Source organism: Desmodus rotundus, chromosome 6 (genome assembly GCF_022682495.2).
Source record: "Desmodus rotundus isolate HL8 chromosome 6, HLdesRot8A.1, whole genome shotgun sequence".
Classification (NCBI taxonomy): domain Eukaryota; kingdom Metazoa; phylum Chordata; class Mammalia; order Chiroptera; family Phyllostomidae; genus Desmodus; species Desmodus rotundus.
In genome coordinates this window covers 103165241-103186457 of record NC_071392.1, presented here as the reverse complement: position 1 = coordinate 103186457, position 21217 = coordinate 103165241, and the positions used below count along the sequence as shown (strand labels likewise).

General features: G+C 52.9%; 1 non-coding gene across 1 annotated transcript; it reads left to right on the top strand.

Annotated features, from left to right (window-relative positions):
• Positions 1-20773: 20773 nt before the first annotated feature.
• Positions 20774-20876, top strand: LOC112304286 (U6 spliceosomal RNA). Its single transcript, XR_002974729.2, has one exon. It is a non-coding gene; the product is annotated as a U6 spliceosomal RNA (small nuclear RNA).
• Positions 20877-21217: the final 341 nt, after the last annotated feature.

Below are 21217 nucleotides of genomic sequence, written 5' to 3'. Positions count from 1 at the left end.
TCTTAGCAGGATCCTTCCTTTGAAACTCAGAGGTCTTGTCTCAAGGGGGAAAAACAAGGGGTTTCCATGAGGTAACTTCTGGATGTGCCGGGCAGACACCCAGGTGGTCCAGCTGGATTGGCCAGGACACAGGCCATCGGCAGGAAGTGGAGGGTAGGGCCCAGGTTCAGGAGGGCAGGAGGCTATCAGGATTCTAGGCAGCCACTCTGCCCTTTCCTCGAAGTCTCATGTCCTCTCTGGCCATTTATTTCATTCCTCTGTTCTTCCTGCTTCTCTGAAAGGATGGCCCCTTAGTTCGTCTTCTTAATTCAGTAGCCTTAAAGAGATTGTGATTGGTCCCAATCAGATCATGTGCTCTGTGCTCATCCAATCAACTCTGCACAGGAGTTTGGGTCAAACACCAGCTGCTGAGGCCACACCTGTGCGTGTGTGGAGGCATGTGTCTCACAGTTGTCCAATCAGAGCCCGGGGGGTGGGGGTTGTACCAGTGTTGGGGATGACGTAAGGTTTATCAACATGCAAATCTCCTCCACTGAAAGGCTGAACGCATTAATCTGGCCCTCTCTCAGGGGAATTTACAAATTACTTTTTAATAAGCAGACCCTTTGGAAAGTGTTCCAGGGAGAAAGATGATCTCTGGTCCTTATAGCAAAAATCTGTTTCCCTTTGAGAAAAGGACTGATTTGTAACACTCATCATCAACCATTAATTTTACTTTTGCGGGATGAGCTCCACAAGAATATCTCTTTCACTGGGCTATCAAATTATAGGTGCTTTTGAGTGAGAAGTTTCAAAAATTATGAGATTCCCTCCCCTATGTCTGCCTCCCCCGCCACCCCGCCCCCAACTGGTGAATTGTAGAGTATGTGAAATCATGATGGGGCGGTTTTAGAGCTCAGAGCTCCCATTCATGCAGAAATAGCCTGCACAGGCCTGGCTTTCCCAACTCACACAGATCTTTGGCTTTCCTAGTCTTCTTTTAAATCTGGACTTTTGTTGGGGGGGGGGTTATGTTTAAATATATGGAGATATAATTTACATACCATAAAATTTGCCTTTTTAAAGTGTACAATTCAATGGTTTTAGTATTCACAAGGTGGGTGACCCATCACTTGTAATTCTAGAACATTTTCATCACTTCAGAAAGAAGCTCAACCACCCTAGGGAATCAATCACTAATCTATGTTCTGTTTTTATGCATTTGCGAGTTCTGTGACAGACCTCCCAGGCCTAGGAGGGATGGAAAATCACCAGGCTAGAAAATGGCACCATGGGAAGCTGCCTGCAGATGCTACCCAGGAAAAACAGGTGAAGATTAGGGCCTGGGGTTGGCCTATTCTGCATAACAGGATGCAGCTTTAACTTGAGCCTGCACCCAGCAACCAGCTCTAGCCAATTAAACTTTGATACCCTTCACTTAAAAACCCTGATCTAACAACAACCGAACGAGTCCCAGCTTCCCTTGGTTGGCCCCACTTTCCCTCTTATTCCCGCTAATAAACCCTGCTCTCCTTAGCTCGCTGCATCCGTCCATTTCTCGAACGACTCCGACCTAACATTCTGGACATTTTATATAAATAGAATTACACACTAGGTGGTCTGTTGTGTCCGGTTTCTTTCACTTAACCTAATGTTTTCAAGGATCATCCATGTTGTAGCATCTATTAGTACTTCATTCCTTTTTAATGGCTGAGAAATATTCCATTTCATGACTAACTCTTTAGGGTTTAAGGGTAGAACAAGTCAAATTACCTTAAACAAACAAATAAACAAGTGAATGTAAGGGCTCATATCACTAAGAGTCCAGGGATGCGGTGGGCAGAATTCTAAGATGACTCCCAGTGACCTTCACCCTTGTGTGATCTCTTGTCCTTGAGTGTGGCATAACGCACAAATACCCCTGACGAGCTATTACCCCGTGATTATGTGATGCTGAGTGAAAAAGGGATTGTGCATATCTGATTCAGGTTGTTAGTTGACTTCGAGTTGATCCAAAGGGAGACAATCCAGAAGGACCTGACCTAATCACACCAGCCCGTGAAAACTGGGGCTGGAGATCAGAGCAGAGGGAGTGGTAAATTCAAAGCATGAGAGGCATTGAACACACTCTTGTTGGCTTGAAGATGAAGGGGCCCATGCAGCAAAGACTGTGGGAGGACTCTAGCAGCTGCCAGTGGTCCCTGGTGGACGGCCAGCAAGGACATGGGCACCTTGGTTTTGATGCCAATGACCTTGGAATCACATTTCCCCTCCAGAGCCTTCCTGGTTCCACGAACATGGAATATTTCTCCCTGCATTTTGTTTCTCTTTGACTTCTTTTACTGGAGTTTTGTCATTTTCTTCATATAAATATCATACATACAGTGTTTTGTAAGATTGGCACCTAAATATTTCAATATTTTGGGTGCTGATGCAGTGGAATTAAACTTTTAATTTTAAGTTCTGCTTGGTCATTGCTGATCTGCAGGGAAGTGATTGGCGTTTGCACATTAACTTACATCCTGAAACCTTGTAATAATTGCTTATTAGTCCCAGCAGTTCTTTCACATTGTCGACATAGATGATCACGTCACTTGCAAACAAAGACAGTTTTATTTCTACTTTTCAATCTGTATACCTATTATTTAATTTTCTTATCTTATTGCATTGGCTAGGACTTCTGGATGGGGAGCTCCGCAGGAGCTCCAAAGTGGGCTGAGTCTGTTCTGTTTGAAGAACTGTGTTGAGGCCAATGGGCAGGAACCTGGCAGTAGAGAGGGGAAGGAGTGCCCAGATCACCCTGGACACAGCATGCTGGAGGGGAGTTGGGATGTCCTAGGGGAATGGGAAGGTGTTGAAGGGTTTTTGAAAGGGAAGTAACTTGGGGATACTACATAATCCAGGCATCTCAGTAAACTAAATTCATAGTTTGAATATTAAGATAATTGGGTGCGCAGAAACAAATGAGGCTATTTCTACAACTGTGTGGTAAAATCATACAAAGAGTACTCAATCCTATTTTTTAAGGTTTTTCAAAATGATAGACTTATTTCTTAAATTCATGGTAGTTATGCATTTCAAGGTTGACAGGGAGCAGAAAAGTTTACTGAGTGGCATAAATATGTTAAAGATATTAATTTAAAACCAAACCACCAATTTGATACTTTTCAAAGTAACTTGACTGCTGTGCTTCTTTCTCAAACACAAGCAGAGAATGCTAATGAAGGCTTTGAACCTTTCTTCAAATTATTTCATAAGCTTTGATGTCAAAATTTTAAGAGAAAATAAAGGATCAATTATTAAAGGACCTTATATTTTATGAAAGCTCTTATATCTTGCAGTAACTACCAGGGAATATTATACTTTTACCTGGTAGCTGTTGGCAACTTTAAATTTTTCCCTCTCATTTTAAAAGACTTGCTCATTCCAGAAAATTTGGAAAAATATCAATGGCTCCGAAGAAGAAAATGAAGACCAACTATAATTATACTGTTGGCATCTTGGTTTATCTCTTACTCAAGAATTTCCTCTGAACATGGGGGCGTGTGTGATGAGAGCATAGTGTGTGTAGGGTTACACCCTGCTTTTTCCCCCATTTTTGCATGATATCATGGACATTTTTATGCTATTAGAAACTTCATGAAAACATATTATAAATGTATCCTTAACATTCCCCTGTCTGGACAATTCATGTACTTTTCTTCATTTCTATATGTTGATTGCTTCCAGTTTTTGCTGTTATAATCAATATCGTAACAAACATCTTACTAATTTTGGTTCACATTTATGAATAGCTCCTTAGGATAAAGTCTCATGTGTTACAATGACTGGATCGAGAGTTGGTGCTTTTTTAAAGGGCCCGATACCGCCACCAAATTGCTTTTGGAGACACTGGGACTGAGAGTCCCCCCTGGGGAGCATTCTGTGCCCATGTTACCTTGTCCTCACAGGCACAGAGCAGGACGTGTTGAGGGGTGTTTGTGCAAATCTGATGTGATAAGATGGTTTTTTTTTTTTTAATTTGCCAAGAATTCATTGCTGGGGCCAGCTAGTCCTGGGTTCCACCTTCTCAGAGACGGACTGGACCTGCCTTCACGCGCAGGAGGAAACCGAGTCCCCACCTGTGCCCCAGCAGCCCCACCTGACAAGGAACTGCAGGCAAGTTAGCGACCTAGAGAGCAGACGGGTGGTTCTGCACCAGAACCCAAGCCTGCTCCCTGCGGGGAGGCTGAGGAATCGGCTCTGGTTCTCTGACCCCCAAGTGGGGCTGCCCCAGTTAGCATGTGGCTAGTGGGCTCCCCACAGGCACCCCGGCCTCGCCCCTTCTGGCCTCTCCAGCACAGGGTGCCTGCCGACACAGGCTCATCTACCGTGACAGGGTCTCCCCAGCACCGTATCCTGCTGGCACCCCTTCTTCTGACACCTCATTAGATGATCTGGGTGCCAGGCCCGGCCAACTGCTTCACCCTGGGGGCAGATTCCAGAGCCTATTTCACGGCTCATTCAAAAGGAAGACGGAGGAGAACTTTTCCGTTTCACTTATTAAATGATTTAATCCTCAAGAGACTTGGTCAGAACAGGCATCCCAACACGGCCTGGTTCCTGGATCATTTGCAATTTACTATTCTGATTAAAGCCATCCAAACCCCATCAAGCCCTGCTTTGGTGTCCAGCAGAAGTCACACCGCTGGCCTCTAGGGGACATCTGGTTGAGGTGACTGAGGCTTGGAAGGGGAGGGGGAGCAGAGTGCGTCTGACTTATTTCACACACCTGAGGCTGGAAGCCACAAATGATAGGAATGCAATCCCGCCTTTAGACGGGTGTTCCTCTGGAAATACATCTGATAACTGTTAAAGTAAGTGCTAAGAGGGACCATTACCACAGAGCAATTGTTGGCCCCAGAGGACTTCCTGCTCCTGACCTTGTTCAAGCCCCTGTTTTTGTGGACATCAGCACCCCTCCCCTTCCCCCATCTTCGCCACTCTTTGTGGAGAGCAGTGGGGCCAGCCTGGCCAGCCTTGGGTTAGCGCAAGGCGACACAGAGTGTGAGTGGGACAGCCAGGGCTCGCCTCTTGGTGGGAGATTTTAGGGACAGGATCACAAGCCACGCACTGAATCAACATGGCTCTGCCTGGCCTGTCCCTGGCCTCCCATGGAATTGGAGGGCAGGAGCCAGGGCGCCCTTGGGCTCTGGGCCGCAGGAGGGAATGGGGAGAGAGTGCACTTGGGGCTGACTGGGGGGAATTGGGATGAGTTACATCCTTCCTGGGAGAACTGACTGGCTCTTCTCCTTAGGAGGAAGTAGAACCGGAAGCACCAAAGCTTGTCCCCAGCACAATTCCTCGTCCCCAACCCTGTCAGGGACCCATATGGGTGACGGTCAAAGCTGGTGGGAACCTCAGGGGTCCCTTCATCACAGCCTTCCTGTCACAGGTGGTGGCATTGAGAGCTCCAGGCTGTGAGGTGACCGGGACGGGGAGCAGGAGCAGAAGGGGGACTAGGGTCTTGGTCACTGGACTCTGGACTCCTGGATGGCCAGGCCTGTGAGTGCTGCCCCTGGTCCTCCCCGAGGGGGGGAGGGGTGCAGATACTGATCCAGCTTTTTAAAGATCGTGCTGTTGCTGAAGGGGAAACGAAAAAGCAAATAATTGCTGTATTCGGTCTCCACTGAGTGCTTCACGGAACACAGACTGCAAAGAAAGAAATGTAACATTTTATTGAACTGCAGCAAAGCCCGAGGGGGTTTGGGAAGCTAATTGGCCAGCCTCCCGTGTTTTCACGACCATTTTCACGTGGACAACAGCTAGCCCGCCTGACAGGACAACAGCTAGCCCGCCTGACAGGATGGCAGTGGTATTTGCAGGAAATGAGAATCTCCAATAGTACCAGCCCCCACGGTGGATGCACAACAGCTTCCTCCCACGTTCTTTCCACAGGAGTCTGTTGAGCGCCTACTGTGTGTGTGACCGTGAGGCAGGCACAGGGGTGCCCTAGAGGAGAAGACATGAGGTCCCCCTTCTCACGGAGCTGAGTCCTCCCTGGGGCTGGCAGAGACTAAGCAAGGAGGTGAGTGAGTGAGGCAGGGAGTTTCAGAGCGTGACCAGCTCAATGAGGATGATGAACCCCAGTGGTGTGACTGAGGGGCGGGGCTCCTGTTCCAGTGGCTGAGGGCTCTGGCCAGAGGAGTGACGGGACCTCACCTGTTGTTTTCTGCCACAGTTGGCTCAGTCAGACTCCCTGCTTTAACAGGACTCGGTCCCCACTGTCCCCGAGTCCAGTGGCTGAGGGCCAGGCTCCAGTGTGCTTGCTGGCACGTCCATTCCTGGCTCCCGGGAGGCTGGGTGGCCCAGGGGCTGCTCTGCCCGGGCCTCTCATTTGCGGCATTTCTCAAGTCCCCCTCCCGAGTCTGGCCCTTTACAAGCCTCATTACACCTTGGCACAGAGAATGAGGCTCAGCAAATGGCTCATAAAGCATCTTTTTAAAGGTTAATGGTCACTGGCGAGGGAAGAAAGGGCCACCGAGCACAGAAGCTGTCTTTGATGGTGTGGATTTTTCAGTTAAGTGAAACAAGAGTCATGCCTCTTACAGGTACCTGGCCTGATTACCAAGCAGCCAAGGAGGCCTCAGGGTGCCTCTGAGGCCAGGACCTCAGGCTCATGTGAGGGTCAAGTGCTGTTACATCAGCTGCTCCCAGGGGAAGGGCGTGGGGGTCAGGGCATCCCAGCTCTGTCTGCTGCCTGCTCGGCCCCTGTGAGCTGTGTGTTGAGGGGGAGGAGGCTCTGGAGGGTCCACACTCTGGCCAGTGAGGTCCGGGAGGGCAGGGACAAAGTTGGTTTTCAGAGTCCCTGTGCATGGTGCCTGGGGCCCACTCTGGCCATGGCTGGTGGGCAGGTGGGCAGGACTTGGGTTGGTCTCTGGTCACCGGGTCCTGCTCAGTGGACCTGGGGCAAGGAGGGATGCCAACCTGGGATGCTCCTGGTCACACCTCACCAAACTGAGAGTTTGCAGGTCAGAGTGTGATTAAACAGTGTCTGAGTATTAGTCAGGTTGAGTATCAGCAGCTGCTATGACATCAACCTCCAAACCTCAGAGGGTATCTCAGTCTGACTGAGTGGGGCAGCTCCCCAGGCGGGATCTCCTTCAAGTGGTGGCTCAGGGGTTCAATCTCATGATGTTACCACCTTCAACTTGTGTGTTCAAGAGGACAGGAGAGGAGAGGTTCATGCAGAGGGCTCTATGGCCCACCTGGCATTGCCTTACATCCCTTGCACCTTTGTTCTTTCAGTCAGAACTCAGGTAGATGTCCCCAAATTCACTGCAAGTTTGCTGGGAAGTGACATCGTCCCCTGTACTCAGGAAGAGGAATGAAATTGGTGAGCAGGTGGCCAGTGTCTAACATGCCTGCTGAGACTGGTAGCTGCAGGCTTTGGGCACATGGGTTTATTCACCCAACATGCACTCCGTTCACTGAGAGACCCTGTCCAGGCACTGGGGTCACAGCTGTGAACATGGCAGACAAGGTTTCGGTCTCATGGAAGCTCCATTCTCATGAGGGAGCGGCGACAGGAGAATACGCAAAAGGAATATTTACTATAATGCTGGCGATTGGTCAGAGGTGAATGTAAGCACCGTAAATGTAGACGGGGCTGGAGAGGGAGGAGATGCGCTGTTTTACACAAGTGGTCAGAATGGCTGCTCTCACCTGGTAACATTGAGCGTTGACAGGAAGTGAGGGGAATCGTCAGAGGTTTCCAGGCAGAGGGAACAGAGGTGCTGAGACCCAGAAGCCAGTGTGAGTAGGGCAGCTTGAGGACAATGGGGAGATGGGTGGGGCTGAAGGGGGAGGAGGGCGTGGCCACAGAGGTAGGAGGGCTCAAGATGTCAGGGGATGCAGAGGATGTTGGCCTGGTGGGGAGGGCTGCAGGTTCCTTGTGGGCTCGGTTCGAAGGTCTGGAGTGGCTGAGAGCCAGCAGCACCCCGACTGGGTCCTGGGGGAGAGGAGCCCCTCTGGCCACTGGGAGGGGACAGGCGAGCCCAGAGGACGGAGGAGGCAGCAGCTGTGAAGTTATGGACAATCAGTTTGGAGGTGGAGGCAGTGAAGGGAGCTTGGGGGGAGCAGGCAAGGAAAGGTCTTGTCATCTCCCCTGCACCTTCGGGTTAGAAATAGCTCTCTGGGCGCGTTGGAGGCATTGGTTATAAAGGACTCTCCCTCCTCACAACACACAGTGTAACGGAGGCTCCTGTGAACATCTTGCTTTTCCAAAAGTATTTAATGAATACAGGAAGGAAGGAAGGAAGAAAGGAAGGAAGGAAGGGAGGGAGGAAGAGCTGCGTTGGGTTCTCGGTAGATAGAGAAGCAGATTATGGCCACTTGACCAAGGAGAATATTCTAGGCGACTGGCCTTTTCGTGAGGACATGGCAGGTCATTCCCGCTCCAGGCCCCAGTTTCCCTGGGGATAAACTGAAGGGGCGGGCCTAAATAATCTTAAAGGACTCTTCAAGAGATAAGCACCTATGATTATGCTGAGTGTTTTGCAAAGTCCTAAAGGGAAAGTGGGGAAAATCCTCTTCCTTTACATGGGGGGAGGGGCACCCACTGCAAGCTCTTCACCTGGAGTCTGGTGGAGCAGACGGGGCCTTTCGATTCTTTCATCGTCTCTTTCTTCCCTCACCTTGGCCTATACGGCAGGCGAGATCTGGCTCCTGTCTGCCTCTCCAACCCCATCTTTCTACCAAGCCATAGCCACAGGAAGTCCAAGCCTGTAGGGTGATTCTTCTCTGCGGTTTTCAGGGTCTCAGGCTCCTTCCATCTTGCTAATCTGTCATCCTTAAGGTGAGGCTTTTCCCGCAAGGTCCCTCAGGTCCCAAGCTAGTCAGCAGGAAGGGGGAGGAGGGGCAGAAAGGGTAGAAACCTTCCCTTTTCTTCAAGGGCTGGACCCAGCAGCGGAGCACACAGATCTCTTCCCCACTGGCCATAGCCTGTCACATGACTACCCCTGACTGCAAGGGAGGCTGGGAGGCCTTTGTTTTGTCTAGATCAGGGGTGTCAAACTCATTTTCACCAGGGGGCCACATCAGCCTTGCGGTTGCCTTCAAAGGGCGAAATAATTTTAGGGCTGTATAAATGTAACTACTCCTTAACTGTTAAGGAGTTGAAATTATAGTCAGCCCTTTGAAGGCAACCTCGGGGCTGATGTGGCCCCCGGTGAAGATGAGTTTGACACTCCTGGTCTAGAAGAAAGTCTATGACTGTGAGGGGAGACAGCAGACCGCTCTGCCCACTCTTGCTCACGCTGCTCCAGCCTACGGTGACCAACTGTCCTGCTTTGTTCCGGACTGAGGCATTTTCTTGGCACACAGGATTTGGAATGCTAAAACCGGGCAAGTTCTGGGCGAACTGGGATGAGTTTTTCTAGTCTATTTCAGCCACATTGGCCTCTTTTCTTTTAAAGATTTTATTTTTAGAGAGAGAGGAAGGGAGGGAGAAAGAGAAGGAGAGAAACATCGAAGATACATAGATCAGTTGCCTCTTGCACGCTGACAACTGGGGACCCAGCCCGCAACCCAGGCATGTGCTTGAACTGGCGACTTTTCGGTTCACAGGCCGGAGCTCAATTCCCTGAGCCACACCAGCCAGGGCGGCCTCTTTTCTTTGCCCTCAATGGGCCAAGCACATTCCTGCCTCAGGGCCTTTGCCTTTGCGCTTGCCCCTGTCGGGAACATGCTTCTGCCGCTCCTTCCACAGGATGACTGGACGCCCACCTTGTGCCCGATCCGCTGCACCGCACACTGCGTGCCCGGGGCAGAGTGGACATCCCAACCATGCGCCTCACGTGACGAGAGTGATTCTTTCTACCCCTCCATGCCCACTCCGGTTTCCACCCCTCCACGGACTGGCAAGTTTTATTCTCTGTAGCTCTGACAGGCACGTCTCCGTCCCGAAGGCTCTGGCAGGGCTCACACAGTGTCCGATATATATCTGATATTAATAACAGCCCGAGAGAAGACCATGCATTGAGTTCCAAGATTATGATCTAGGGAAGGAGGCGTTTGAGGAGATGTGTAAGCTAATAAAGGCAAAGGGTGGATTAAAAGGAAGCGTTTGGTGGAGAAACTTTTCATTAAATAAAGCCACACCTCTTGGCGCAATCTTTCTGGAGGGCAATTTCGCAACTGTGAGCGCATGACTGTAGGCCCCGTGTTCCCTTCACAGGCATTTGTCCCAAAGCAACAATAAAAAACAAATAGGTAAAGACAGATCTCGAAGACTTTTTAGAAGAGGAAAGAAGTGTAGATGCCTCAATGCCAGTTGCTGGGGCAGCAGAGACTGCCACCTTTGGGACATACATGTTCTTTGGAGGAGGACACAGAGGCACAGAGAGCTTAAGCAACTTGCCCAAGGTCACACAGCAGGACGTAGCAGAGTTAGGTTGGAACCAGTAGGCTCTGCTGCCTCCTAGGCCTCAAAAAGGACTGCGAATGTCTGTGTGGGAACAATGACCTCTTGACCACCATGTGGCCCCCACCCTGAGTGAGACTGAGAGGAAAACCTGCCTTGGTAGGTAAAATCAGGCAAAATCTGGCAAAGTCTGGTTGTAAATAAGTTCATCAGATCCTGGCCGGTGGGCTCAGTGGATTGGGCGCCAGCCCACGAACCAAAGGGTGGGTGGCATGATTCCCAGTCAGGGCACATGTCTGGGTTGTGGGCTAGGTCCCCAGTGGGGGGCGTGTGAGAGGCATCTGCACATTGATGTTCCTCTCTTTCTCTTTCTCACTCCCTTCCCCTCTCTAAAAATAAATAAGTAAGGTCTTTTTAAAAAGTAAGTCCATCAGAAACCAAGATGGGGGAACGTCAGGACGGTGGGAGGACAGTCCTTCCCGACAACAGACGCGTCATCCCTCAGAGAACTGGCCCGGGAGGAGGGAGCCGGCCCCGCTGTGGGTCAGACGGAGCCCTTGTCCCCCTGCTGGTGGGTCACGTGGCGGGTGCTCTGGGGGTTAGGTGCTGTCTACTGTCATCATCACTGCCGCTGCCACCACCACCACCACTGGGGAACGGAACCACGTGTCTGACTCCAGGGCTGCGTGAGCCTGGGGTGTGGTGACGTGTGGGACCCAGTGCTGCCTGGGGGAGGTGAGCTGACGGGAACCACAGGGCCACAGTCAGGACAGCTCTGGCCCACGGTGTTGGCCGCCACGTCCTGCCTGCTTCTCTGTCTGCAAGCTCCTGAGAGCCGGACCCCCATGTGGGTCAGGGTGCGGGGTTCTGGAGAAGGGGCGGCCGCCTGGCTCATGGCCTGCTGCTCCCTCAGGGGTGTGTCTGGGGGGCCTGCTCCCTGCTGGGTCCTCAGGGCTGAGTGGCCACAGGGTGCTTCTGCCTGGCTCCGGCCACCTGGTCTATGCCTCTGGGAGGGACAGCCCCACCCCAACACCAGCCACCCCCACAGCGCTGCAGGTCGTGACCTGTCAGGGTCTCACGGGCACAGCCCTCCCTGTGTCCCCCCTGCAGTGTCCTCCCTCTGGAGAAGGACAAGGTGCATCTCAGGTGAGCCCGGCCCCTCACCGCGGGATGAATGGCACCTGTTGAACACCCCCCACCCGTTTCCCAGGGCAGAGACGATAGCATCACAGCTTGTGATGCATTAGCGGGTTTGAGATCAATGCAGAGGCCGAGCCGGCATTTGCGATCCGGAGCAGACCGGAGCAGACCGGGCCAGGAAATGTCAGAGTGCGGGGCGGGAAGGGGTGTTGGGGAGCTCCTACAGGAGCGTGTGCGTGTCCACTCAGTGACCCCTCGAAGCCTCAGCCCTCGGTTAGAGCAGGGCGTGTGCCCAGCAGATCACTGGGGCCATTCAGTTTTCATCCCATCCATGTGGGGGTCTGGACAAATGTGTGCAAACTGACACACTGACACACACACGTGTGCTCTCTCCCCCCTGCACACACTGGCACACTCACACAGCAAGTCAGGCATCATTGGAATGCCAGGCCACAGAGCCCCTTGTGACCCTGCACCTCAGGGGATGCCACTGGTCCTGAGGGTGGGCCCTGGTGCCGGGTGGCCCGCTCTCCATGGAAACCCAGTTGCTACCTGTTTGTGAGTCCCAAAGCTTCAGGCTTCCACCATCTCTCAAGTGCACTCATGCGGATCAGCAGGTCCCTCTTGGGCACTCCCACTGTTCTGTGAGGTGGGGAGGCACGAAATGGGCACCTGCTCCGTATGTGTGTGTGCGAGCGCACGCGTGTGCATGAGGTCAGTGAGTCTGGCGCACAGCTAGGAGGAGGCTGGGGCTGCGGTGGGGGAAGAGTGCAGCCAAGAGTAACTGGAGGACGGTTGCTGATTGCTTCCGAAGGACTGGACACTCACACTCGGCCCGATGTTCGACGGCACCTGCTGAGTTCTGAAGTGGCTCAGTGCTCGCAGGCAGAAGAGAAGGAGCCTCCTGCAAATTTGGTGACATCTCTGTGCAGCCCTGAACTCGCTGGGGGACAGGGGCTTACCACCCAAGGGCCAGACATGTGAGAGAGTCTGAACGTGTCCCCTGGAGGGTCCACAGTGACTGGTGGTGACCAGGCCTCTGGAAACTCGGACTGCGGGTGGCCGGGCTCCCGCCTCTGCTGTCCTCGCTCTCTGGGCATGGAACACCTGGGGTGGAGGGGTTGGGGAGAAACAGGGGAAGGAAGGTGGGAGAGAAATGGCTGCATTTGGTTCCCCCGTCTGCAGCAGGGGCTCAAACCCCAGTGGGAGTGACAACAGGAGGGAGGGGCCAGACCCTGGGGCCAACAGCCCGTACTTCCTGAGGGACCAGCCTGCCAGGCAGGCTCCCAGAGGTTCTGGGTACTGACTCACCAATCCCCCACTGGGGGGGGGGGAGGGTTTATCAGAGTTTCCTTTGTAGAAGGGGCCACAGCAGGGAGGGGGAGGAGCTGTCTCACAGCCAGAAAGTGGACAACACAGTGGGGGAGTGTGGGTGATGGGGTCTTGGGCCCTGTGTTGGGAGACAGTGCGGAGGGTAGATTATGTGCCACCAGCTGCTGCTCCGAGAGGAGGTGGCCCCATCTCCTGAGACCTTAAGAGAATCAAGGAATCAGGTTCTCAAAGGAAATCTCAGGTTTCCTGTGCATTGATGTTGGATTCGTGTTTCTCAAAAATCACTTTAACAAGACACGTCTGCCGACTGGTGTCGGGCCAGGAGTCCACAGTGTGACCTCTGACCCATGGAGAGAAACAATCGTTCCAGAATGTCATGGGCGTCAGGGGTGTGTGTGGTGCTGGCGGGGTGGTGTGTGGGTGACAGACACAGACAAGAGGAGGACTCAGGGCTCCAGGGATGTGACAGGACAAGGCCCTGTCCAGATGGACCTGACTGCCCTGGAGTGGAGAGTGACGTCCCTCTTCCCTGGGGATGCTGTGGTGCCCACTGGCTGCAGACAGGGCTCTTCCTGAGAGCCCAGACCCCTCCCCTCCTTGCCCCTGTGTGAGTCCCCTGCCCCCAGGCCTGGAGGCTTTGCATCTGCTGTCTCCCCTCCCTGCATGCAAAGCCCCCAGGCCCCATCCACCAGGGCAGGGGTAAGTGCAGGACATTGTCCTCCTCCTATATCCCCCCTCCGCCCCCGTGTGGGCGGAGCTGACCCCTGCAGAGGCCAGGATAGAAGCCCCTAAATAAAGCGTCTCCCTCACTTCGGCCATCTCTCTGTGAAGGCTCACTTCTGAAGAATGCCAGGTGGCGGGCACCAGATTTTGGCGTCTGGCCTGCTCCATGTGCTCCTGGGACCAAAGCAATGTCTTCTGTAAGCTCTGATGGGCAACAACTGCCGCAGCCCTTAATTAGCAGGGGCACGCTAGGCTATGGCCGCCTGCAGGGCTCCATAAACGTCCATGAATGGGCCTGTGCACTCTAGCTCCCTGCAGACCTCGGGGGTCCCCTGAGGCCAAGGCGCAGCCCCCAGCCCCAATCTGGCTCCCGAGCCTGAGAACAGTTGCCAAGAAAAAATGCCAATTAGCCGGGACTCCTGGCAGCCACTCAATCCAGCAAATTATTTCTTGCAAATTACTTCTTAAAACTGAAATCCGGGCAGGACTCCGCAAGTTCACGGCGTCTATTATCTGCTGGTTTTCTGCCGCCTGGGCTCATCTGCGGGCAGGCTGCTCACCTGCGTGTGGGAGGTTTGGAGACCGTGGTGCCCTGATCGGCTGGCGCCTTTCCCTCTGCTTCTCAGCTCTTGTGAAAAGTGCTTGTGGCCAGGAGGAGCGGCACCGAGTCCCCTGTCCTGCATCGCCAGAAGCCCCAGGTGTCAGGGGTGACAGGAGCGATTCACGCGCCATTTCCTCTGTGTCATCTGGAGGGGCCACCAGCGGTGTCCTGGGTCCTCCCAATGCTGAAGGGACATCATCGTCTGAGGCACGAGGTGGGCCAGGTGTGGGGACACGAGGTGGGCCAGGTGTGCGGACACAGCTGAGGATGTGGGACATCAGGGCACAGGTTGTGAGTGCCGGGGCTGGGAGCGTGGTTGAAGTCCGCAGTGCTCACCCAGGTCACAAAACCTGGAGAGAACGACAGGCCGGGGCCCCGTGCCTGGGCCTGGGACGTGGGGCTTCAGGGCAGCTGGGGGCTGGGCCATGAAGTGGCTGCAGGGAGTCATCCCTGGCAGACTCTGATGCCCCTCACCCACTGTCCATGGAGACCTCCTGGGAGGGGCCCATGGCCCATGAACCTGCTGGTCTCTGTCACTTTCCCCCCTTTGGTCACTGCAAAGGCAGATGCTCACAGCCCCGCTGGTGTTTCCTGCTCACTGCACTCTCCCCGTGCCCTGTCCCCTGCTTGTTCCCTCTGCTCCTGGTTCTTGGTGCCTGAGCAGCAATGACAGTGCCCTGAACTGATGCCCACCTTCTGCAGAGAGTACCAGGCAGAGTGGGGACAGATAGGAGAGGGGCCAATGGCTTGTCATCTCTGTTTCTTCCCTCTATTCCCATCGGCTCCTCCCTCAGAGCCTCTGCTCCAAATCCTGGTGACTCACCCCTGCACATGTGTCACTTTAGCCCAGCCACCAAGGCCAGGGCACCTCACTCAGCTCCGCTGCCTCTGCTGAACCCCCATGACCAATCCGCTCCCTCCCTCCCCATGTCCTATGGGAATGCGGTGCTTGTCCCAGGGGAAGCCAGCGGTCCAACCACACAATGCACCAACCCCCTGCCCCACCTCTGTACAGACCCCACCTGCCTCTTTCCTGCTTCTGTCCCGTCTACAGAGAACACCCCCTGCTGCAGTTCTTTGGGTGACACATTCGTTCTTTCACAGGGCTGATCTGTGCAGATGGGCCTGGAAACAGCTCAATCAGAGCCGGGGTGGGCTGGGCTGAGGGGCCCGAATGGCTGAGCTGCCGTGAGCCCTGCAGCCCGGCGTGGGCAAGGGCCACCTCAGCGACCCCTCCAGGGGTGGGTGGGGGAAGGGAGAGTACAGGTTAAACAGAGAGCGTAGGGAGGGGCAAGCAGCAGGGGTAATTAATTTTTTTGAAGAGTTGCCAGGTTGCCGTTAAGTTCCTTGTCTATATAAAAATGCAGGCACAGGCTCCGGGAAAGCTAATGTTCTGGCGCCAACTGTGCTTGTCTTTCAATTACACCCTTTGCACGTCAATTTGGACACCCCAGCCTATTCTCAACGTTTTTTTGGGACCCTGTGCAATATGCTGGGCTTTTCCACCCAAACAGTAATGGTGGAGAACACGGACGACAGGCGAGGCACGGTGCTAAGTGCAGGATGTCATTTAAACCTCCCTACAGGCCTGTGTTCTACGGATGAGGAAACAGGTTCAGAGAGTTAAGTAACCAGCCCACGTTCACTCAGCCAAAGAGTGGTGGAGTTGGGATTTGAACCCAGGGAGCCTGGCACCAGAGTCTATGTTCTTCACTACTCTTTGAAGGGGCCCTTAATGGCCCAGATGCAATTGTAGGGACTTTTGTCTGGGGCAGGTACAATGTCGCTTCTTTGTGGGTCCCACAGCAGGATGGGTGGGGTTGCCTGTGACACTGGTTCCACCCTCTTGCTGTCTCTGCCGAGAGCCCCCTCCCTAGTCCCTCCCTGGCCCCTCCCACTATCTGTTCCTTGTCCTGCTTCAGGACCCAGGTCTAAGGTCCCCTCTGAGTTCCCTGAGTCCCCACCCCGGCCCACCCATGCCCGTCACTCCACTGGGTCAGCCTGCTTAAATTTCTCCCCTGCACGCTTCATTCTCTGAAGTTGTCTCCAGGGTTGCTTTGATTTCTTGCTCCTTGTCTGTCTCCTGCCACAAGTGTGAGGTCTGCGGGGACAGGACTGGGATCACGGTCACGGCCATACTCCAGAGCTGGAAGCTGGGCCTGGCGGAGAGCACGTGCGCAGCAAGGTCTGCTGGGTGAGTTCCATGCCGGCTGCAGGAGGGTGCTGGGAGAAGTGGCCGAGGTTGCCCCATCCAACTGCTGACTTGACAGAGGAAACGGGGGTGGCTGGGGGCCCCAGAAGGTGTGTCCTTGATCACCCGAATATGCTGCCATGTGGGGACACATCTGAGACACACACATGATGTGGTTGCCATGGAGCCTGATGACCTTCCAGCAAGAGTGAAGCTGTGCGTGTCCAAGACAAACCTCAGCTCCCAGCACCCACTCCGAGTGGACACCACGGTCAGCACACCACGGCCCTGCGCCCTCTGACGGGCACCGAGGGGGCGGGGTCAGGGTGGGAGGACCCACCCCCCACACCCCTGCATGTGGGAAACTGAGCGTAAATGGGGGGGGGACAGCTCACCCATCCCAGCCAGGACGGGGCTCCAGCCCACCCAGTTCGCTTGGCTCCTCTCTCCTGGGAGAAATCCTGGCCTTTCTGCGTTTCTGTCTTTTCTCCTTCTGGCTCTTTTAGTCTGAGGGCTGATGGGCACAGGCTGTGGTGGGCTAAGAACTTGGAAGATTTGCTTCCCCTGTTACATCCTGAGCCCAAACCAGGTGGCTTCCTTAGGAGTTGACAGTCCACAACATTAGTGTCACTGTCACTAGAGGGACGTTGGCTCCCAGGAGAGGAACGTGCAGAGTTTGTACCCACGAAATCCTGGTGGGGGGACTCTTTTCTGAAACCTCAGTGAGCCTCTCAGCCTAGCTGACATTGCAGAGGTGGTTGGAGACTGTGTGGAGTGACACACGCGTGTCGTAGGCAGTGAAGACTCTGGGTGACATGGGTGAGTCTCCATCTCTGGTGGCAGCTTGCATGGCAGTACCCTCCTGGTCAGAATCTGGGGCTGCAGGACCTGGTGCTCAGCTGAGTGACTTCGGAGAGTCTAGCCGAGTCCCCGCTTCTTCACTTCGGCCCATCCTGCGCCTCCCGGGGCTGCTGGGGAAGTACCCGAATTGCTGCAGCGCAGAGAGCCAGCTGCTCCATGCCTGCAGATCATTCCGGACTCTGACGTTGAGTTTCACTTCATCTGACATTGAGCGACACGTTTTCACGGCTTTTCTCGTCCATATTGCAATGCAGTTTTCTGTAGAGCCAGCACCGTTACGTTACGATTTACTAAACTCTGCACTTCAGTCAGATTTCACTGTATTTCCCTAACGGCCTTTTTCTGTCCTACAGTTTCGTTCAGGATGCCCAATTATACACACTGGGTTTTTCAAAGTTTTTTGGAACGTGACTCGAGGTTAGAAATAACATTTTGCATCACAGGACTATGTACGTGCTGAAATAGCACAGTACTTACTTTTACTACCTGTGATATACTCTGGTGTTTTCTATTTTGTTCTTTCCCAGCCCATCCCATCCATCCCAAACATAAAAATACCCTTCACAGTGTGATAAGCTGAACGATCCACAAATGAGTCGGTGTCTGCAGTGTAAAACCTCATTTTGCATGAGGATGCTTTCTCCCATTGCTTTTCTGCAGTGGGTGATAATTCTGTTTAGCTCCCAGACCCAATGGGAGCGCCTTGCACTATGGGATGGTGTCTCTACTCTCCCTTGGACCCCCCCAGTAGGCACTGTGCGTGCTCTGTAAATGCCTATTGCGTGATGGCTCCATGTGTGAGTCCTTATTTCCAGTTTCTCACATTTTGGCCTATTTTTGCAGGGTTGAATGCTTCGGAGGCAGCATCTCCTTCCTTTGGAGAGAGGCGTGGCTGGTCAATAATGGAAAACCTGCAGGCACCAGAGCTTAGAACGGACTGGTTTGACACTCCTGTCACGGGCCTCACCCAGGCAATGGTGCCATGAGGCTGGGGTGGGTTCCCCGCTGAGGCTGGAGGCAAACCCAGAGGTTGGAAGAGCATACGTGGTTTCTTTCAATCATAACGAGGATTCAGGTAAACATGAGTGTCGTTCAATGAGTTGCCCTGCACAGAATGCCCATAACGTGAGCATCCCTGTTGAGACACTGAGACCAAGACCAAACTGAGATCAGAAACGAGAGGATGACGGGAGTACCTGTTGCGTCCTGTGTCAGCTTTCCTTTTTTCCAAATATCAGTCCGTGGGGTTTCCGTCCCGGGAAGGGCATGGAGGGGGGCTGGCCCTGGGACAACAGGCAGGCACGTTTTCAGGAATTGCCTGGCCCTCGACGGCCAGGTGAGGCTGCAGGAGCCCAGCAGATCTGCCCCAACAGCTCCCAGCTCCCCAGGTTGTGGGTGGAAGGAATGTGCTAGGGGCTCTAATTACCATGGGGAGAGGGAACCAAGGGAGCCACGGCTCCTTTGGGGTAAATCTGCTGTGGTCATACCCCGGCATGCCTTTCCGATCGCTGCCAGACCACAAAGAATGCAACCTCCTCCCTCTCCTTTGAGGCCAGCCCTTTGCATTAGAGAGGGAGAGAGCCTTCCCACTATTCGACTTAGTGAAGAGTCCCAGCCTTCTGCTGGCTGTGACTCATTCTGTTTGTCAGAGCTGACTGTGGGCACATTAAAATACATCAGCCAGGCTCCTAGGCAGAGTAAGGAGCTGCCGAGAGGTTTGAATCCAAGGGAACGGCTGATCGTCCTTACCCTAGGATACATACTCCTTCTCTTTGTTAAGGAATTAATGTACCATACTTTAGTCTTAACGCAGGTAAGTAAAACTGATCTCTCTGTGGAAACAGAACCCTAAGGAAAATACATGTTTTACAGCTCCATTATCTGGGGCCCTATTAACACGTTTCATTTTGTTTGTATAATACGTTGTACTTTGCAAAAATATTTTCTCACGCACTAGTTTATTGAATGCGCGGAAGGTGTTTGCATGTCACTCATATTTATAATTGTTCTCCCAATCGAATAAAAAAAATGGAAGAGAGAAAGAGTGGCTGCCAACCCTCAGCTGTACACACTTTCTGGTAAGTGCAGTGAACCCACATTCGCAGCGTTCCCCCTCTGTTTCACCCTTTTCTTTCTCCATGGCGTGTGTCTCACACTATAACCCAGCTCTTCTCTGACCCCTTTCATTCGGAAACTTGGGGCTGTAGGTGACGGCTGCTTTTGTGTGCCCGGCATCTGTGCCGCCTCCTCCTGGTAGCACTGCTTTCGGGCAAGTACTCCCTCCCCTCTTCAATCCCTGTGGGAGAAGTGACCGGTAGCCTCCAGCTCTAGATTTGACCTTGACAGTCAGTGCAATCTCCATCTTCGCCTTCACCCCCACTTCCTTAGGTCAAAGAGATTCCTGGGCAGCTGATGAAACTCAATGCCAGACTTGCTTCGATTTACTGGAAAGAACACCTGTCCTTTCACAGGACTTGTTTCTGTGAGGACGTGAGTAGGGCCACAGAGTAGAGTGGCTCTGCTTGTGTGTGTGAGGTCAATGCAGAGGAAAATGGCCAAAAATGGGAGAGAAGTGGAGACTTGTGCACAGGATTTGAGCTCCTGGATCCAGCCATGCCTGAAGCCATTACCCTTGAGCAGGAACTGTTAACAGTTTGGAGTTAGATCACCACTGTGGGCTCCATCCTGTACATTGTAGGATATTTAACACCATCCCTGGTCTCCACCCACTAGATACCAGTAGCATGCTCTGCCCCAGCCTTCTTGACCAAAAATGACTCTAGACATTGCCAAGTGTCCTTGGGGGCGGGGGGGGGGGGGTAGGTGGGCAAGTACCTCCATTAAGAATCACTACCTTAGACTGCCTTTAAGTTATGTGGGTCAATAAATGTCCTTTTCCCCCCCTTATTCCTCTTTGAGCTGGGTTTTTCTGGTCTTGTCTCCAAGGGGCTTTCTGCCCAATAGAGAGCTGTATCTTCAAGATTTAGGGTGACACCTAATAGCTGCAAGGAATGATGGGACACCCTGTTGCCAAGAAACCAATTCTAGACTGTAGCTTAGTGGTTTAATAGTCTGCTGTGATATGCTGAACGGGTGAGACGGAGCACCTCCTAGCTCACCTGGTTGGTGATGAAAAACTGTCTCGTGGCAGCTTCCCAGGGAGAGGGAGGCGGTGGGACATGCCCGGGGGTCATGAGATGTTCTGCCAAGACTCAGATGAGCTCCTTCCGTCCCTGCCTACATCCATCTGAAGGCCATGACTGAGCATGCAGGACTGCCAGGGGGCCAGTTATTAGGAAATGAAGGGTAATGTCTTTTGGGTGATTAAAAGAGCATTTTGCTACTATAATACCGAGTCCCGAATGTACAGGGATTTAATGATCTGCCCAAAATTGGAGGGGGAGGAGAGGAAATCACTGATCCAAGTACACATTTCCAGATACTCACAAATATCTAAATGTTGGTATGCTGGAGGGTAGATACACCAGAGTTTTGGTGGATAATTTGTGTTGATATAGCAGACACTTAAGAACACAGAGAAAGCTCGCTTTGCCAGCACATATACTAAAATTGGAACCATACAGAGAAGATTAGCATGGCCTTTGCGCAAGGATGACATGCATATTGGTGAAGCGTTCCATATTTTTGTGCAAACTCATCAAAAAATAAAGTTACAGAAAGAAAAAAGAACACCGAGAGGTATAAAGTTGACTTACACCTGTCTCAGAGCAGGCCTGGGAAAAGAAAGGCTGCCTGGGAATACAGCTGACTCTGAAATTCTTGCTGGGAAATTCATCTCCGTCCTCCCAGCCTCATGGGGTACACAGCAATGACGCTGAGACCCTGGTGTTTGGGGGTTTCATCTGAGAGACCCTCACCCAAGGAATGTCTGGCGCTCAGTTCTAATTTGGGATGATGCTGGAGGGGGGATGCTGCTTCATCTCCGGTCAAGAGAACACAGAGAGAGAGAGGGAGAGAGAGAAAGAAG